The 17,900-nt window shown below is 45.9% G+C and overlaps 7 non-coding genes across 7 annotated transcripts; all 7 read right to left on the reverse strand.

The window, feature by feature from the left end:
• Window positions 1-1,087: 1,087 nt before the first annotated feature.
• On the reverse strand, window positions 1,088-1,278 carry LOC130318997 (U2 spliceosomal RNA). Its single transcript, XR_008865415.1, has one exon. It is a non-coding gene; the product is annotated as a U2 spliceosomal RNA (small nuclear RNA).
• A 2,088-nt stretch (window positions 1,279-3,366) lies between these two features.
• LOC130318998 (U2 spliceosomal RNA) lies at window positions 3,367-3,557 on the reverse strand. The gene has a single exon (XR_008865416.1). It is a non-coding gene; the product is annotated as a U2 spliceosomal RNA (small nuclear RNA).
• A 2,083-nt stretch (window positions 3,558-5,640) lies between these two features.
• Window positions 5,641-5,831, reverse strand: LOC130319000 (U2 spliceosomal RNA). The gene has a single exon (XR_008865417.1). It is a non-coding gene; the product is annotated as a U2 spliceosomal RNA (small nuclear RNA).
• Window positions 5,832-7,924: 2,093 nt separating this feature from the next.
• On the reverse strand, window positions 7,925-8,115 carry LOC130319001 (U2 spliceosomal RNA). The gene has a single exon (XR_008865418.1). It is a non-coding gene; the product is annotated as a U2 spliceosomal RNA (small nuclear RNA).
• Window positions 8,116-10,203: 2,088 nt separating this feature from the next.
• Window positions 10,204-10,394, reverse strand: LOC130319002 (U2 spliceosomal RNA). Its single transcript, XR_008865419.1, has one exon. It is a non-coding gene; the product is annotated as a U2 spliceosomal RNA (small nuclear RNA).
• Window positions 10,395-13,924: 3,530 nt separating this feature from the next.
• LOC130319003 (U2 spliceosomal RNA) lies at window positions 13,925-14,115 on the reverse strand. Its single transcript, XR_008865420.1, has one exon. It is a non-coding gene; the product is annotated as a U2 spliceosomal RNA (small nuclear RNA).
• Window positions 14,116-16,207: 2,092 nt separating this feature from the next.
• LOC130319006 (U2 spliceosomal RNA) lies at window positions 16,208-16,398 on the reverse strand. Its single transcript, XR_008865422.1, has one exon. It is a non-coding gene; the product is annotated as a U2 spliceosomal RNA (small nuclear RNA).
• Between the last annotated feature and the right edge of the window lie 1,502 nt (window positions 16,399-17,900).

A 17,900-nucleotide genomic window follows, 5' to 3' on the forward strand; every position in this document is an offset into this window, starting at 1 on the left:
TACGTTTTTCTCCTTTTCGCCTCTTTTCTGGGCGTATTATTCTTCTTTTTCTTCTTTTTTTTCGTCTAATGCATACCCCATCAGTGCAGCAATGCTTATTCAATACCGCCAGCAGATGGAGACACTGGGGGATAATTTTCTAAGGATTTATACTGATTTTTCCTGTCTGAATTTGTCGCACAGAAAGTTGCAGGCCAAATATGTGTGACATTTCTGCGACTTTAGCTTCTAGAGCATTTTTACAACATTATACATAGGTGCTGAATACATAAAAAGCGACTGTTCAGCGACAGACAAGTCGCATCGGCTGAAAGTAGGCCAGAATGTCAGTCCATGTTGGAGCAGGTTTAGATACAGTCTAAAGCATAGATCTCAAAGTCTGTGCACAGAATTTAGCAAGGGCCTCGCACCTTCTGATGCATCAGGTAGGTGCACAATAGCATAGCCTAACCCTCTGTACTTTGGTCTATATTGATGCGGGACATAGACAGCCAGCTGATGACCAATCCATTAGTGCAATGGATGGCTGGAAGCATTTGTCTTTGCCTTTGCAATACCACAGAAGCAATGCATGGTCAATGTACAGCAATGACACACCTGTGTGAACAGCCAGGAGACCCCCCCCCCCCCATGTTATGTTACATAGTTACATAGTTAGTACGGTCGAAAAAAGACATATGTCCATCAAGTTCAACCAGGGAATTAAGGGGTAGGGGTGTGGCGCGATATTGGGGAAGGGATGAGATTTTATATTTCTTCATAAGCATTAATCTTATTTTGTCAATTAGGAACATTCAGCACCCACCCGCTATCAAGGCAGCTGCCTATCATGTCATGCCCTACCTGCACAGGTGTGCTGGCTACTCAAATGATCCAATTAAGGAGGCCATTTAGTCAGCAGCAGCAGAAGTCCTGTGCCTGGACGCTCCAACAGCGGCCAGACACAAGCAGAAGCAGAAGCAGCAGCAGCACCACCTTTTGTTTTTTGGCTGCAGCAGCAGCAGCAAGGCCCACAGGGCTGGCTAGCTGGCTAGCCAGCAAGCAGGTAGCAATGAAAGTAGGAATCTTTCTTTTTAACCCTGTAAGGGGGTGGTGCACTGTACCCGAAGATACTGCCATATCGGGTCAATGCATAGGGCGACGGAAGCAAGCTTCGAAATCGGCCCCCGTTCTCAAAAATCCATTTAATATATGGTCCCCAGATAGGGGACGTATCAGATATTAAACTGATAAGAACAGATACTACACTTGATCTTAGCCAAAAGGCCGAGAAGCGATAACCGTGAAAGGGGCGGGCCCAACAAGGTCCCCTTCATGGGCACTATCACTGCTTGCTGTCAGGGAGGCTGCCAGACAATTTTCCATGCACACTCTGGGCTGGGGGGCAGTCAACCACCAGTACACACAGCAGAACCTAAACCCATACCATTATTGCTAAGCAGCAAGACAGGGGCCCATTGCACTCCCACGGGGCCTTTTTAAATGCAATCCATGACCCGGATTTGCCAGGAACCCTTCTTACTCCTCCTACTTGCATGTGACACTGGGCTTAGGATCTGCATAGGAAACACACACACAAGCAAACACCTACCTTTGTTGCCTGCAGATGCCTCCTTGGCTGTCCCCAAACGGTATCAAACCAACACCCACGGGAAGCTGTAAGCATAGAGGACATGCCTGCACCCCATTGGACTTACCTGTGTGGGTTAAACCCGGGTTATTTGACAACCTATGGCGGTGATGGTTCTGCTCAGGCAGAGCAGTGCTGATGCTCCTCATAAAGCTGTCGCTGCTGTGAAGGTTCTAGGTGACATCACAAATCCCTATGGTTACATACACAACAAAGCTGGGTTGTTGTTGTTTACACTCTGCAAGGCCTGTGGAAGTGAGTGACATCATAGCACTGTAGTTCTGAGGGTTCTAGATGGATGCAACAATCTCCTGTTGCTTCTATGAAGGCCATAATAGACGACATCACCAAACAGCTCCATAGTCACATACACAGCAAAGGAGAGATGTTGTTTACACCTAGTGATGTCAGTGGTATTGAGTGACATCACAGCACAGTGCTAAGGCTCCTGGGCCTGGACACAGCAGCGGCTGCAATATCTCAACGGAGAATACGTTTATATATATGTGTGTGTGTGCGCGTATATATATATATATATATATATATATATATATATATATATATTTCTCCGCCGAAATCACTTTTAAACCCATTTCCACCTTTTTTTCCCTTCTCTTCCTCTTACTTTTTTGTTCACGTTTTTTTACGTTTTTCTCCTTTTCGCCTCTTTTCTGGGCGTATTATTCTTCTTTTTCTTCTTTTTTTTCGTCTAATGCATACCCCATCAGTGCAGCAATGCTTATTCAATACCGCCAGCAGATGGAGACACTGGGGGATAATTTTCTAAGGATTTATACTGATTTTTCCTGTCTGAATTTGTCGCACAGAAAGTTGCAGGCCAAATATGTGTGACATTTCTGCGACTTTAGCTTCTAGAGCATTTTTACAACATTATACATAGGTGCTGAATACATAAAAAGCGACTGTTCAGCGACAGACAAGTCGCATCGGCTGAAAGTAGGCCAGAATGTCAGTCCATGTTGGAGCAGGTTTAGATACAGTCTAAAGCATAGATCTCAAAGTCTGTGCACAGAATTTAGCAAGGGCCTCGCACCTTCTGATGCATCAGGTAGGTGCACAATAGCATAGCCTAACCCTCTGTACTTTGGTCTATATTGATGCGGGACATAGACAGCCAGCTGATGACCAATCCATTAGTGCAATGGATGGCTGGAAGCATTTGTCTTTGCCTTTGCAATACCACAGAAGCAATGCATGGTCAATGTACAGCAATGACACACCTGTGTGAACAGCCAGGAGACCCCCCCCCCCCCCCCCCCCCATGTTATGTTACATAGTTACATAGTTAGTACGGTCGAAAAAAGACATATGTCCATCAAGTTCAACCAGGGAATTAAGGGGTAGGGGTGTGGCGCGATATTGGGGAAGGGATGAGATTTTATATTTCTTCATAAGCATTAATCTTATTTTGTCAATTAGGAACATTCAGCACCCACCCGCTATCAAGGCAGCTGCCTATCATGTCATGCCCTACCTGCACAGGTGTGCTGGCTACTCAAATGATCCAATTAAGGAGGCCATTTAGTCAGCAGCAGCAGAAGTCCTGTGCCTGGACGCTCCAACAGCGGCCAGACACAAGCAGAAGCAGAAGCAGCAGCAGCACCACCTTTTGTTTTTTGGCTGCAGCAGCAGCAAGGCCCACAGGGCTGGCTAGCTGGCTAGCCAGCAAGCAGGTAGCAATGAAAGTAGGAATCTTTCTTTTTAACCCTGTAAGGGGGTGGTGCACTGTACCCGAAGATACTGCCATATCGGGTCAATGCATAGGGCGACGGAAGCAAGCTTCGAAATCGGCCCCCGTTCTCAAAAATCCATTTAATATATGGTCCCCAGATAGGGGACGTATCAGATATTAAACTGATAAGAACAGATACTACACTTGATCTTAGCCAAAAGGCCGAGAAGCGATAACCGTGAAAGGGGCGGGCCCAACAAGGTCCCCTTCATGGGCACTATCACTGCTTGCTGTCAGGGAGGCTGCCAGACAATTTTCCATGCACACTCTGGGCTGGGGGGCAGTCAACCACCAGTACACACAGCAGAACCTAAACCCATACCATTATTGCTAAGCAGCAAGACAGGGGCCCATTGCACTCCCACGGGGCCTTTTTAAATGCAATCCATAACCCGGATTTGCCAGGAACCCTTCTTACTCCTCCTACTTGCATGTGACACTGGGCTTAGGATCTGCATAGGAAACACACACACAAGCACACATCTACCTTTGTTGCCTGCAGATGCCTCCTTGGCTGTCCCCAAACGGTATCAAACCAACACCCACGGGAAGCTGTAAGCATAGAGGACATGCCTGCACCCCATTGGACTTACCTGTGTGGGTTAAACCCGGGTTATTTGACAACCTATGGCGGTGATGGTTCTGCTCAGGCAGAGCAGTGCTGATGCTCCTCATAAAGCTGTCGCTGCTGTGAAGGTTCTAGGTGACATCACAAATCCCTATGGTTACATACACAACAAAGCTGGGTTGTTGTTGTTTACACTCTGCAAGGCCTGTGGAAGTGAGTGACATCATAGCACTGTAGTTCTGAGGGTTCTAGATGGATGCAACAATCTCCTGTTGCTTCTATGAAGGCCATAATAGACGACATCACCAAACAGCTCCATAGTCACATACACAGCAAAGGAGAGATGTTGTTTACACCTAGTGATGTCAGTGGTATTGAGTGACATCACAGCACAGTGCTAAGGCTCCTGGGCCTGGACACAGCAGCGGCTGCAATATCTCAACGGAGAATACGTTTATATATATGTGTGTGTGTGCGCGTATATATATATATATATATATATATATATATATATATATATATTTCTCCGCCGAAATCACTTTTAAACCCATTTCCACCTTTTTTTCCCTTCTCTTCCTCTTACTTTTTTTTCACGTTTTTTTACGTTTTTCTCCTTTTCGCCTCTTTTCTGGGCGTATTATTCTTCTTTTTCTTCTTTTTTTTCGTCTAATGCATACCCCATCAGTGCAGCAATGCTTATTCAATACCGCCAGCAGATGGAGACACTGGGGGATAATTTTCTAAGGATTTATACTGATTTTTCCTGTCTGAATTTGTCGCACAGAAAGTTGCAGGCCAAATATGTGTGACATTTCTGCGACTTTAGCTTCTAGAGCATTTTTACAACATTATACATAGGTGCTGAATACATAAAAAGCGACTGTTCAGTGACAGACAAGTCGCATCGGCTGAAAGTAGGCCAGAATGTCAGTCCATGTTGGAGCAGGTTTAGATACAGTCTAAAGCATAGATCTCAAAGTCTGTGCACAGAATTTAGCAAGGGCCTCGCACCTTCTGATGCATCAGGTAGGTGCACAATAGCATAGCCTAACCCTCTGTACTTTGGTCTATATTGATGCGGGACATAGACAGCCAGCTGATGACCAATCCATTAGTGCAATGGATGGCTGGAAGCATTTGTCTTTGCCTTTGCAATACCACAGAAGCAATGCATGGTCAATGTACAGCAATGACACACCTGTGTGAACAGCCAGGAGACCCCCCCCCCCATGTTATGTTACATAGTTACATAGTTAGTACGGTCGAAAAAAGACATATGTCCATCAAGTTCAACCAGGGAATTAAGGGGTAGGGGTGTGGCGCGATATTGGGGAAGGGATGAGATTTTATATTTCTTCATAAGCATTAATCTTATTTTGTCAATTAGGAACATTCAGCACCCACCCGCTATCAAGGCAGCTGCCTATCATGTCATGCCCTACCTGCACAGGTGTGCTGGCTACTCAAATGATCCAATTAAGGAGGCCATTTAGTCAGCAGCAGCAGAAGTCCTGTGCCTGGACGCTCCAACAGCGGCCAGACACAAGCAGAAGCAGAAGCAGCAGCAGCACCACCTTTTGTTTTTTGGCTGCAGCAGCAGCAGCAGCAAGGCCCACAGGGCTGGCTAGCTGGCTAGCCAGCAAGCAGGTAGCAATGAAAGTAGGAATCTTTCTTTTTAACCCTGTAAGGGGGTGGTGCACTGTACCCGAAGATACTGCCATATCGGGTCAATGCATAGGGCGACGGAAGCAAGCTTCGAAATCGGCCCCCGTTCTCAAAAATCCATTTAATATATGGTCCCCAGATAGGGGACGTATCAGATATTAAACTGATAAGAACAGATACTACACTTGATCTTAGCCAAAAGGCCGAGAAGCGATAACCGTGAAAGGGGCGGGCCCAACAAGGTCCCCTTCATGGGCACTATCACTGCTTGCTGTCAGGGAGGCTGCCAGACAATTTTCCATGCACACTCTGGGCTGGGGGGCAGTCAACCACCAGTACACACAGCAGAACCTAAACCCATACCATTATTGCTAAGCAGCAAGACAGGGGCCCATTGCACTCCCACGGGGCCTTTTTAAATGCAATCCATAACCCGGATTTGCCAGGAACCCTTCTTACTCCTCCTACTTGCATGTGACACTGGGCTTAGGATCTGCATAGGAAACACACACACAAGCACACACCTACCTTTGTTGCCTGCAGATGCCTCCTTGGCTGTCCCCAAACGGTATCAAACCAACACCCACGGGAAGCTGTAAGCATAGAGGACATGCCTGCACCCCATTGGACTTACCTGTGTGGGTTAAACCCGGGTTATTTGACAACCTATGGCGGTGATGGTTCTGCTCAGGCAGAGCAGTGCTGATGCTCCTCATAAAGCTGTCGCTGCTGTGAAGGTTCTAGGTGACATCACAAATCCCTATGGTTACATACACAACAAAGCTGGGTTGTTGTTGTTTACACTCTGCAAGGCCTGTGGAAGTGAGTGACATCATAGCACTGTAGTTCTGAGGGTTCTAGATGGATGCAACAATCTCCTGTTGCTTCTATGAAGGCCATAATAGACGACATCACCAAACAGCTCCATAGTCACATACACAGCAAAGGAGAGATGTTGTTTACACCTAGTGATGTCAGTGGTATTGAGTGACATCACAGCACAGTGCTAAGGCTCCTGGGCCTGGACACAGCAGCGGCTGCAATATCTCAACGGAGAATACGTTTATATATATGTGTGTGTGTGCGCGTATATATATATATATATATATATATATATATATATATATATATATATTTCTCCGCCGAAATCACTTTTAAACCCATTTCCACCTTTTTTTCCCTTCTCTTCCTCTTACTTTTTTTTCACGTTTTTTTACGTTTTTCTCCTTTTCGCCTCTTTTCTGGGCGTATTATTCTTCTTTTTCTTCTTTTTTTTCGTCTAATGCATACCCCATCAGTGCAGCAATGCTTATTCAATACCGCCAGCAGATGGAGACACTGGGGGATAATTTTCTAAGGATTTATACTGATTTTTCCTGTCTGAATTTGTCGCACAGAAAGTTGCAGGCCAAATATGTGTGACATTTCTGCGACTTTAGCTTCTAGAGCATTTTTACAACATTATACATAGGTGCTGAATACATAAAAAGCGACTGTTCAGCGACAGACAAGTCGCATCGGCTGAAAGTAGGCCAGAATGTCAGTCCATGTTGGAGCAGGTTTAGATACAGTCTAAAGCATAGATCTCAAAGTCTGTGCACAGAATTTAGCAAGGGCCTCGCACCTTCTGATGCATCAGGTAGGTGCACAATAGCATAGCCTAACCCTCTGTACTTTGGTCTATATTGATGCGGGACATAGACAGCCAGCTGATGACCAATCCATTAGTGCAATGGATGGCTGGAAGCATTTGTCTTTGCCTTTGCAATACCACAGAAGCAATGCATGGTCAATGTACAGCAATGACACACCTGTGTGAACAGCCAGGAGACCCCCCCCCCCCCCCCCATGTTATGTTACATAGTTACATAGTTAGTACGGTCGAAAAAAGACATATGTCCATCAAGTTCAACCAGGGAATTAAGGGGTAGGGGTGTGGCGCGATATTGGGGAAGGGATGAGATTTTATATTTCTTCATAAGCATTAATCTTATTTTGTCAATTAGGAACATTCAGCACCCACCCGCTATCAAGGCAGCTGCCTATCATGTCATGCCCTACCTGCACAGGTGTGCTGGCTACTCAAATGATCCAATTAAGGAGGCCATTTAGTCAGCAGCAGCAGAAGTCCTGTGCCTGGACGCTCCAACAGCGGCCAGACACAAGCAGAAGCAGAAGCAGCAGCAGCACCACCTTTTGTTTTTTGGCTGCAGCAGCAGCAGCAGCAAGGCCCACAGGGCTGGCTAGCTGGCTAGCCAGCAAGCAGGTAGCAATGAAAGTAGGAATCTTTCTTTTTAACCCTGTAAGGGGGTGGTGCACTGTACCCGAAGATACTGCCATATCGGGTCAATGCATAGGGCGACGGAAGCAAGCTTCGAAATCGGCCCCCGTTCTCAAAAATCCATTTAATATATGGTCCCCAGATAGGGGACGTATCAGATATTAAACTGATAAGAACAGATACTACACTTGATCTTAGCCAAAAGGCCGAGAAGCGATAACCGTGAAAGGGGCGGGCCCAACAAGGTCCCCTTCATGGGCACTATCACTGCTTGCTGTCAGGGAGGCTGCCAGACAATTTTCCATGCACACACTGGGCTGGGGGGCAGTCAACCACCAGTACACACAGCAGAACCTAAACCCATACCATTATTGCTAAGCAGCAAGACAGGGGCCCATTGCACTCCCACGGGGCCTTTTTAAATGCAATCCATAACCCGGATTTGCCAGGAACCCTTCTTACTCCTCCTACTTGCATGTGACACTGGGCTTAGGATCTGCATAGGAAACACACACACAAGCACACACCTACCTTTGTTGCCTGCAGATGCCTCCTTGGCTGTCCCCAAACGGTATCAAACCAACACCCACGGGAAGCTGTAAGCATAGAGGACATGCCTGCACCCCATTGGACTTACCTGTGTGGGTTAAACCCGGGTTATTTGACAACCTATGGCGGTGATGGTTCTGCTCAGGCAGAGCAGTGCTGATGCTCCTCATAAAGCTGTCGCTGCTGTGAAGGTTCTAGGTGACATCACAAATCCCTATGGTTACATACACAACAAAGCTGGGTTGTTGTTGTTTACACTCTGCAAGGCCTGTGGAAGTGAGTGACATCATAGCACTGTAGTTCTGAGGGTTCTAGATGGATGCAACAATCTCCTGTTGCTTCTATGAAGGCCATAATAGACGACATCACCAAACAGCTCCATAGTCACATACACAGCAAAGGAGAGATGTTGTTTACACCTAGTGATGTCAGTGGTATTGAGTGACATCACAGCACAGTGCTAAGGCTCCTGGGCCTGGACACAGCAGCGGCTGCAATATCTCAACGGAGAATACGTTTATATATATGTGTGTGTGTGCGCGTATATATATATATATATATATATATATATATATATATATATTTCTCCGCCGAAATCACTTTTAAACCCATTTCCACCTTTTTTTCCCTTCTCTTCCTCTTACTTTTTTTTCACGTTTTTTTACGTTTTTCTCCTTTTCGCCTCTTTTCTGGGCGTATTATTCTTCTTTTTCTTCTTTTTTTTCGTCTAATGCATACCCCATCAGTGCAGCAATGCTTATTAAATACCGCCAGCAGATGGAGACACTGGGGGATAATTTTCTAAGGATTTATACTGATTTTTCCTGTCTGAATTTGTCGCACAGAAAGTTGCAGGCCAAATATGTGTGACATTTCTGCGACTTTAGCTTCTAGAGCATTTTTACAACATTATACATAGGTGCTGAATACATAAAAAGCGACTGTTCAGCGACAGACAAGTCGCATCGGCTGAAAGTAGGCCAGAATGTCAGTCCATGTTGGAGCAGGTTTAGATACAGTCTAAAGCATAGATCTCAAAGTCTGTGCACAGAATTTAGCAAGGGCCTCGCACCTTCTGATGCATCAGGTAGGTGCACAATAGCATAGCCTAACCCTCTGTACTTTGGTCTATATTGATGCGGGACATAGACAGCCAGCTGATGACCAATCCATTAGTGCAATGGATGGCTGGAAGCATTTGTCTTTGCCTTTGCAATACCACAGAAGCAATGCATGGTCAATGTACAGCAATGACACACCTGTGTGAACAGCCAGGAGACCCCCCCCCCCCCCCCCCATGTTATGTTACATAGTTACATAGTTAGTACGGTCGAAAAAAGACATATGTCCATCAAGTTCAACCAGGGAATTAAGGGGTAGGGGTGTGGCGCGATATTGGGGAAGGGATGAGATTTTATATTTCTTCATAAGCATTAATCTTATTTTGTCAATTAGGAACATTCAGCACCCACCCGCTATCAAGGCAGCTGCCTATCATGTCATGCCCTACCTGCACAGGTGTGCTGGCTACTCAAATGATCCAATTAAGGAGGCCATTTAGTCAGTAGCAGCAGAAGTCCTGTGCCTGGACGCTCCAACAGCGGCCAGACACAAGCAGAAGCAGAAGCAGCAGCAGCACCACCTTTTGTTTTTTGGCTGCAGCAGCAGCAGCAGCAAGGCCCACAGGGCTGGCTAGCTGGCTAGCCAGCAAGCAGGTAGCAATGAAAGTAGGAATCTTTCTTTTTAACCCTGTAAGGGGGTGGTGCACTGTACCCGAAGATACTGCCATATCGGGTCAATGCATAGGGCGACGGAAGCAAGCTTCGAAATCGGCCCCCGTTCTCAAAAATCCATTTAATATATGGTCCCCAGATAGGGGACGTATCAGATATTAAACTGATAAGAACAGATACTACACTTGATCTTAGCCAAAAGGCCGAGAAGCGATAACCGTGAAAGGGGCGGGCCCAACAAGGTCCCCTTCATGGGCACTATCACTGCTTGCTGTCAGGGAGGCTGCCAGACAATTTTCCATGCACACTCTGGGCTGGGGGGCAGTCAACCACCAGTACACACAGCAGAACCTAAACCCATACCATTATTGCTAAGCAGCAAGACAGGGGCCCATTGCACTCCCACGGGGCCTTTTTAAATGCAATCCATAACCCGGATTTGCCAGGAACCCTTCTTACTCCTCCTACTTGCATGTGACACTGGGCTTAGGATCTGCATAGGAAACACACACACAAGCACACACCTACCTTTGTTGCCTGCAGATGCCTCCTTGGCTGTCCCCAAACGGTATCAAACCAACACCCACGGGAAGCTGTAAGCATAGAGGACATGCCTGCACCCCATTGGACTTACCTGTGTGGGTTAAACCCGGGTTATTTGACAACCTATGGCGGTGATGGTTCTGCTCAGGCAGAGCAGTGCTGATGCTCCTCATAAAGCTGTCGCTGCTGTGAAGGTTCTAGGTGACATCACAAATCCCTATGGTTACATACACAACAAAGCTGGGTTGTTGTTGTTTACACTCTGCAAGGCCTGTGGAAGTGAGTGACATCATAGCACTGTAGTTCTGAGGGTTCTAGATGGATGCAACAATCTCCTGTTGCTTCTATGAAGGCCATAATAGACGACATCACCAAACAGCTCCATAGTCACATACACAGCAAAGGAGAGATGTTGTTTACACCTAGTGATGTCAGTGGTATTGAGTGACATCACAGCACAGTGCTAAGGCTCCTGGGCCTGGACACAGCAGCGGCTGCAATATCTCAACGGAGAATACGTTTATATATATGTGTGTGTGTGCGCGTATATATATATATATATATATATATATATATATATATATATTTCTCCGCCGAAATCACTTTTAAACCCATTTCCACCTTTTTTTCCCTTCTCTTCCTCTTACTTTTTTTTCACGTTTTTTTACGTTTTTCTCCTTTTCGCCTCTTTTCTGGGCGTATTATTCTTCTTTTTCTTCTTTTTTTTCGTCTAATGCATACCCCATCAGTGCAGCAATGCTTATTCAATACCGCCAGCAGATGGAGACACTGGGGGATAATTTTCTAAGGATTTATACTGATTTTTCCTGTCTGAATTTGTCGCACAGAAAGTTGCAGGCCAAATATGTGTGACATTTCTGCGACTTTAGCTTCTAGAGCATTTTTACAACATTATACATAGGTGCTGAATACATAAAAAGCGACTGTTCAGCGACAGACAAGTCGCATCGGCTGAAAGTAGGCCAGAATGTCAGTCCATGTTGGAGCAGGTTTAGATACAGTCTAAAGCATAGATCTCAAAGTCTGTGCACAGAATTTAGCAAGGGCCTCGCACCTTCTGATGCATCAGGTAGGTGCACAATAGCATAGCCTAACCCTCTGTACTTTGGTCTATATTGATGCGGGACATAGACAGCCAGCTGATGACCAATCCATTAGTTGTCAGGGAGGCTGCCAGACAATTTTCCATGCACACTCTGGGCTGGGGGGCAGTCAACCACCAGTACACACAGCAGAACCTAAACCCATACCATTATTGCTAAGCAGCAAGACAGGGGCCCATTGCACTCCCACGGGGCCTTTTTAAATGCAATCCATAACCCGGATTTGCCAGGAACCCTTCTTACTCCTCCTACTTGCATGTGACACTGGGCTTAGGATCTGCATAGGAAACACACACACAAGCACACACCTACCTTTGTTGCCTGCAGATGCCTCCTTGGCTGTCCCCAAACGGTATCAAACCAACACCCACGGGAAGCTGTAAGCATAGAGGACATGCCTGCACCCCATTGGACTTACCTGTGTGGGTTAAACCCGGGTTATTTGACAACCTATGGCGGTGATGGTTCTGCTCAGGCAGAGCAGTGCTGATGCTCCTCATAAAGCTGTCGCTGCTGTGAAGGTTCTAGGTGACATCACAAATCCCTATGGTTACATACACAACAAAGCTGGGTTGTTGTTGTTTACACTCTGCAAGGCCTGTGGAAGTGAGTGACATCATAGCACTGTAGTTCTGAGGGTTCTAGATGGATGCAACAATCTCCTGTTGCTTCTATGAAGGCCATAATAGACGACATCACCAAACAGCTCCATAGTCACATACACAGCAAAGGAGAGATGTTGTTTACACCTAGTGATGTCAGTGGTATTGAGTGACATCACAGCACAGTGCTAAGGCTCCTGGGCCTGGACACAGCAGCGGCTGCAATATCTCAACGGAGAATACGTTTATATATATGTGTGTGTGTGCGCGTATATATATATATATATATATATATATATATATATATATATATATATATTTCTCCGCCGAAATCACTTTTAAACCCATTTCCACCTTTTTTTCCCTTCTCTTCCTCTTACTTTTTTTTCACGTTTTTTTACGTTTTTCTCCTTTTCGCCTCTTTTCTGGGCGTATTATTCTTCTTTTTCTTCTTTTTTTTCGTCTAATGCATACCCCATCAGTGCAGCAATGCTTATTCAATACCGCCAGCAGATGGAGACACTGGGGGATAATTTTCTAAGGATTTATACTGATTTTTCCTGTCTGAATTTGTCGCACAGAAAGTTGCAGGCCAAATATGTGTGACATTTCTGCGACTTTAGCTTCTAGAGCATTTTTACAACATTATACATAGGTGCTGAATACATAAAAAGCGACTGTTCAGCGACAGACAAGTCGCATTGGCTGAAAGTAGGCCAGAATGTCAGTCCATGTTGGAGCAGGTTTAGATACAGTCTAAAGCATAGATCTCAAAGTCTGTGCACAGAATTTAGCAAGGGCCTCGCACCTTCTGATGCATCAGGTAGGTGCACAATAGCATAGCCTAACCCTCTGTACTTTGGTCTATATTGATGCGGGACATAGACAGCCAGCTGATGACCAATCCATTAGTGCAATGGATGGCTGGAAGCATTTGTCTTTGCCTTTGCAATACCACAGAAGCAATGCATGGTCAATGTACAGCAATGACACACCTGTGTGAACAGCCAGGAGACCCCCCCCCCCCCATGTTATGTTACATAGTTACATAGTTAGTACGGTCGAAAAAAGACATATGTCCATCAAGTTCAACCAGGGAATTAAGGGGTAGGGGTGTGGCGCGATATTGGGGAAGGGATGAGATTTTATATTTCTTCATAAGCATTAATCTTATTTTGTCAATTAGGAACATTCAGCAACCACCCGCTATCAAGGCAGCTGCCTATCATGTCATGCCCTACCTGCACAGGTGTGCTGGCTACTCAAATGATCCAATTAAGGAGGCCATTTAGTCAGCAGCAGCAGAAGTCCTGTGCCTGGACGCTCCAACAGCGGCCAGACACAAGCAGAAGCAGAAGCAGCACCACCTTTTGTTTTTTGGCTGCAGCAGCAGCAAGGCCCACAGGGCTGGCTAGCTGGCTAGCCAGCAAGCAGGTAGCAATGAAAGTAGGAATCTTTCTTTTTAACCCTGTAAGGGGGTGGTGCACTGTACCCGAAGATACTGCCATATCGGGTCAATGCATAGGGCGACGGAAGCAAGCTTCGAAATCGGCCCCCGTTCTCAAAAATCCATTTAATATATGGTCCCCAGATAGGGGACGTATCAGATATTAAACTGATAAGAACAGATACTACACTTGATCTTAGCCAAAAGGCCGAGAAGCGATAACCGTGAAAGGGGCGGGCCCAACAAGGTCCCCTTCATGGGCACTATCACTGCTTGCTGTCAGGGAGGCTGCCAGACAATTTTCCATGCACACTCTGGGCTGGGGGGCAGTCAACCACCAGTACACACAGCAGAACCTAAACCCATACCATTATTGCTAAGCAGCAAGACAGGGGCCCATTGCACTCCCACGGGGCCTTTTTAAATGCAATCCATAACCCGGATTTGCCAGGAACCCTTCTTACTCCTCCTACTTGCATGTGACACTGGGCTTAGGATCTGCATAGGAAACACACACACAAGCACACACCTACCTTTGTTGCCTGCAGATGCCTCCTTGGCTGTCCCCAAACGGTATCAAACCAACACCCACGGGAAGCTGTAAGCATAGAGGACATGCCTGCACCCCATTGGACTTACCTGTGTGGGTTAAATCCGGGTTATTTGACAACCTATGGCGGTGATGGTTCTGCTCAGGCAGAGCAGTGCTGATGCTCCTCATAAAGCTGTCGCTGCTGTGAAGGTTCTAGGTGACATCACAAATCCCTATGGTTACATACACAACAAAGCTGGGTTGTTGTTGTTTACACTCTGCAAGGCCTGTGGAAGTGAGTGACATCATAGCACTGTAGTTCTGAGGGTTCTAGATGGATGCAACAATCTCCTGTTGCTTCTATGAAGGCCATAATAGACGACATCACCAAACAGCTCCATAGTCACATACACAGCAAAGGAGAGATGTTGTTTACACCTAGTGATGTCAGTGGTATTGAGTGACATCACAGCACAGTGCTAAGGCTCCTGGGCCTGGACACAGCAGCGGCTGCAATATCTCAACGGAGAATACGTTTATATATATGTGTGTGTGTGCGCGTATATATATATATATATATATATATATATATATATATATATATATATTTCTCCGCCGAAATCACTTTTAAACCCATTTCCACCTTTTTTTCCCTTCTCTTCCTCTTACTTTTTTTTCACGTTTTTTTACGTTTTTCTCCTTTTCGCCTCTTTTCTGGGCGTATTATTCTTCTTTTTCTTCTTTTTTTTCGTCTAATGCATACCCCATCAGTGCAGCAATGCTTATTCAATACCGCCAGCAGATGGAGACACTGGGGGATAATTTTCTAAGGATTTATACTGTTTTTTCCTGTCTGAATTTGTCGCACAGAAAGTTGCAGGCCAAATATGTGTGACATTTCTGCGACTTTAGCTTCTAGAGCATTTTTACAACATTATACATAGGTGCTGAATACATAAAAAGCGACTGTTCAGCGACAGACAAGTCGCATCGGCTGAAAGTAGGCCAGAATGTCAGTCCATGTTGGAGCAGGTTTAGATACAGTCTAAAGCATAGATCTCAAAGTCTGTGCACAGAATTTAGCAAGGGCCTCGCACCTTCTGATGCATCAGGTAGGTGCACAATAGCATAGCCTAACCCTCTGTACTTTGGTCTATATTGATGCGGGACATAGACAGCCAGCTGATGACCAATCCATTAGTGCAATGGATGGCTGGAAGCATTTGTCTTTGCCTTTGCAATACCACAGAAGCAATGCATGGTCAATGTACAGCAATGACACACCTGTGTGAACAGCCAGGAGACCCCCCCCCCCCCCCCATGTTATGTTACATAGTTACATAGTTAGTACGGTCGAAAAAAGACATATGTCCATCAAGTTCAACCAGGGAATTAAGGGGTAGGGGTGTGGCGCGATATTGGGGAAGGGATGAGATTTTATATTTCTTCATAAGCATTAATCTTATTTTGTCAATTAGGAACATTCAGCACCCACCCGCTATCAAGGCAGCTGCCTATCATGTCATGCCCTACCTGCACAGGTGTGCTGGCTACTCAAATGATCCAATTAAGGAGGCCATTTAGTCAGCAGCAGCAGAAGTCCTGTGCCTGGACGCTCCAACAGCGGCCAGACACAAGCAGAAGCAGAAGCAGCAGCAGCACCACCTTTTGTTTTTTGGCTGCAGCAGCAGCAGCAGCAAGGCCCACAGGGCTGGCTAGCTGGCTAGCCAGCAAGCAGGTAGCAATGAAAGTAGGAATCTTTCTTTTTAACCCTGTAAGGGGGTGGTGCACTGTACCCGAAGATACTGCCATATCGGGTCAATGCATAGGGCGACGGAAGCAAGCTTCGAAATCGGCCCCCGTTCTCAAAAATCCATTTAATATATGGTCCCCAGATAGGGGACGTATCAGATATTAAACTGATAAGAACAGATACTACACTTGATCTTAGCCAAAAGGCCGAGAAGCGATAACCGTGAAAGGGGCGGGCCCAACAAGGTCCCCTTCATGGGCACTATCACTGCTTGCTGTCAGGGAGGCTGCCAGACAATTTTCCATGCACACTCTGGGCTGGGGGGCAGTCAACCACCAGTACACACAGCAGAACCTAAACCCATACCATTATTGCTAAGCAGCAAGACAGGGGCCCATTGCACTCCCACGGGGCCTTTTTAAATGCAATCCATAACCCGGATTTGCCAGGAACCCTTCTTACTCCTCCTACTTGCATGTGACACTGGGCTTAGGATCTGCATAGGAAACACACACACAAGCACACACCTACCTTTGTTGCCTGCAGATGCCTCCTTGGCTGTCCCCAAACGGTATCAAACCAACACCCACGGGAAGCTGTAAGCATAGAGGACATGCCTGCACCCCATTGGACTTACCTGTGTGGGTTAAACCCGGGTTATTTGACAACCTATGGCGGTGATGGTTCTGCTCAGGCAGAGCAGTGCTGATGCTCCTCATAAAGCTGTCGCTGCTGTGAAGGTTCTAGGTGACATCACAAATCCCTATGGTTACATACACAACAAAGCTGGGTTGTTGTTGTTTACACTCTGCAAGGCCTGTGGAAGTGAGTGACATCATAGCACTGTAGTTCTGAGGGTTCTAGATGGATGCAACAATCTCCTGTTGCTTCTATGAAGGCCATAATAGACGACATCACCAAACAGCTCCATAGTCACATACACAGCAAAGGAGAGATGTTGTTTACACCTAGTGATGTCAGTGGTATTGAGTGACATCACAGCACAGTGCTAAGGCTCCTGGGCCTGGACACAGCAGCGGCTGCAATATCTCAACGGAGAATACGTTTATATATATGTGTGTGTGTGCGCGTATATATATATATATATATATATATATATATATATATATATTCTCCGCCGAAATCACTTTTAAACCCATTTCCACCTTTTTTTCCCTTCTCTTCCTCTTACTTTTTTTTCACGTTTTTTTACGTTTTTCTCCTTTTCGCCTCTTTTCTGGGCGTATTATTCTTCTTTTTCTTCTTTTTTTTCGTCTAATGCATACCCCATCAGTGCAGCAATGCTTATTCAATACCGCCAGCAGATGGAGACACTGGGGGATAATTTTCTAAGGATTTATACTGATTTTTCCTGTCTGAATTTGTCGCACAGAAAGTTGCAGGCCAAATATGTGTGACATTTCTGCGACTTTAGCTTCTAGAGCATTTTTACAACATTATACATAGGTGCTGAATACATAAAAAGCGACTGTTCAGCGACAGACAAGTCGCATCGGCTGAAAGTAGGCCAGAATGTCAGTCCATGTTGGAGCAGGTTTAGATACAGTCTAAAGCATAGATCTCAAAGTCTGTGCACAGAATTTAGCAAGGGCCTCGCACCTTCTGATGCATCAGGTAGGTGCACAATAGCATAGCCTAACCCTCTGTACTTTGGTCTATATTGATGCGGGACATAGACAGCCAGCTGATGACCAATCCA

Source organism: Hyla sarda, unplaced genomic scaffold (genome assembly GCF_029499605.1).
Source record: "Hyla sarda isolate aHylSar1 unplaced genomic scaffold, aHylSar1.hap1 scaffold_2091, whole genome shotgun sequence".
NCBI classification, from domain to species: Eukaryota; Metazoa; Chordata; class Amphibia; order Anura; family Hylidae; genus Hyla; species Hyla sarda.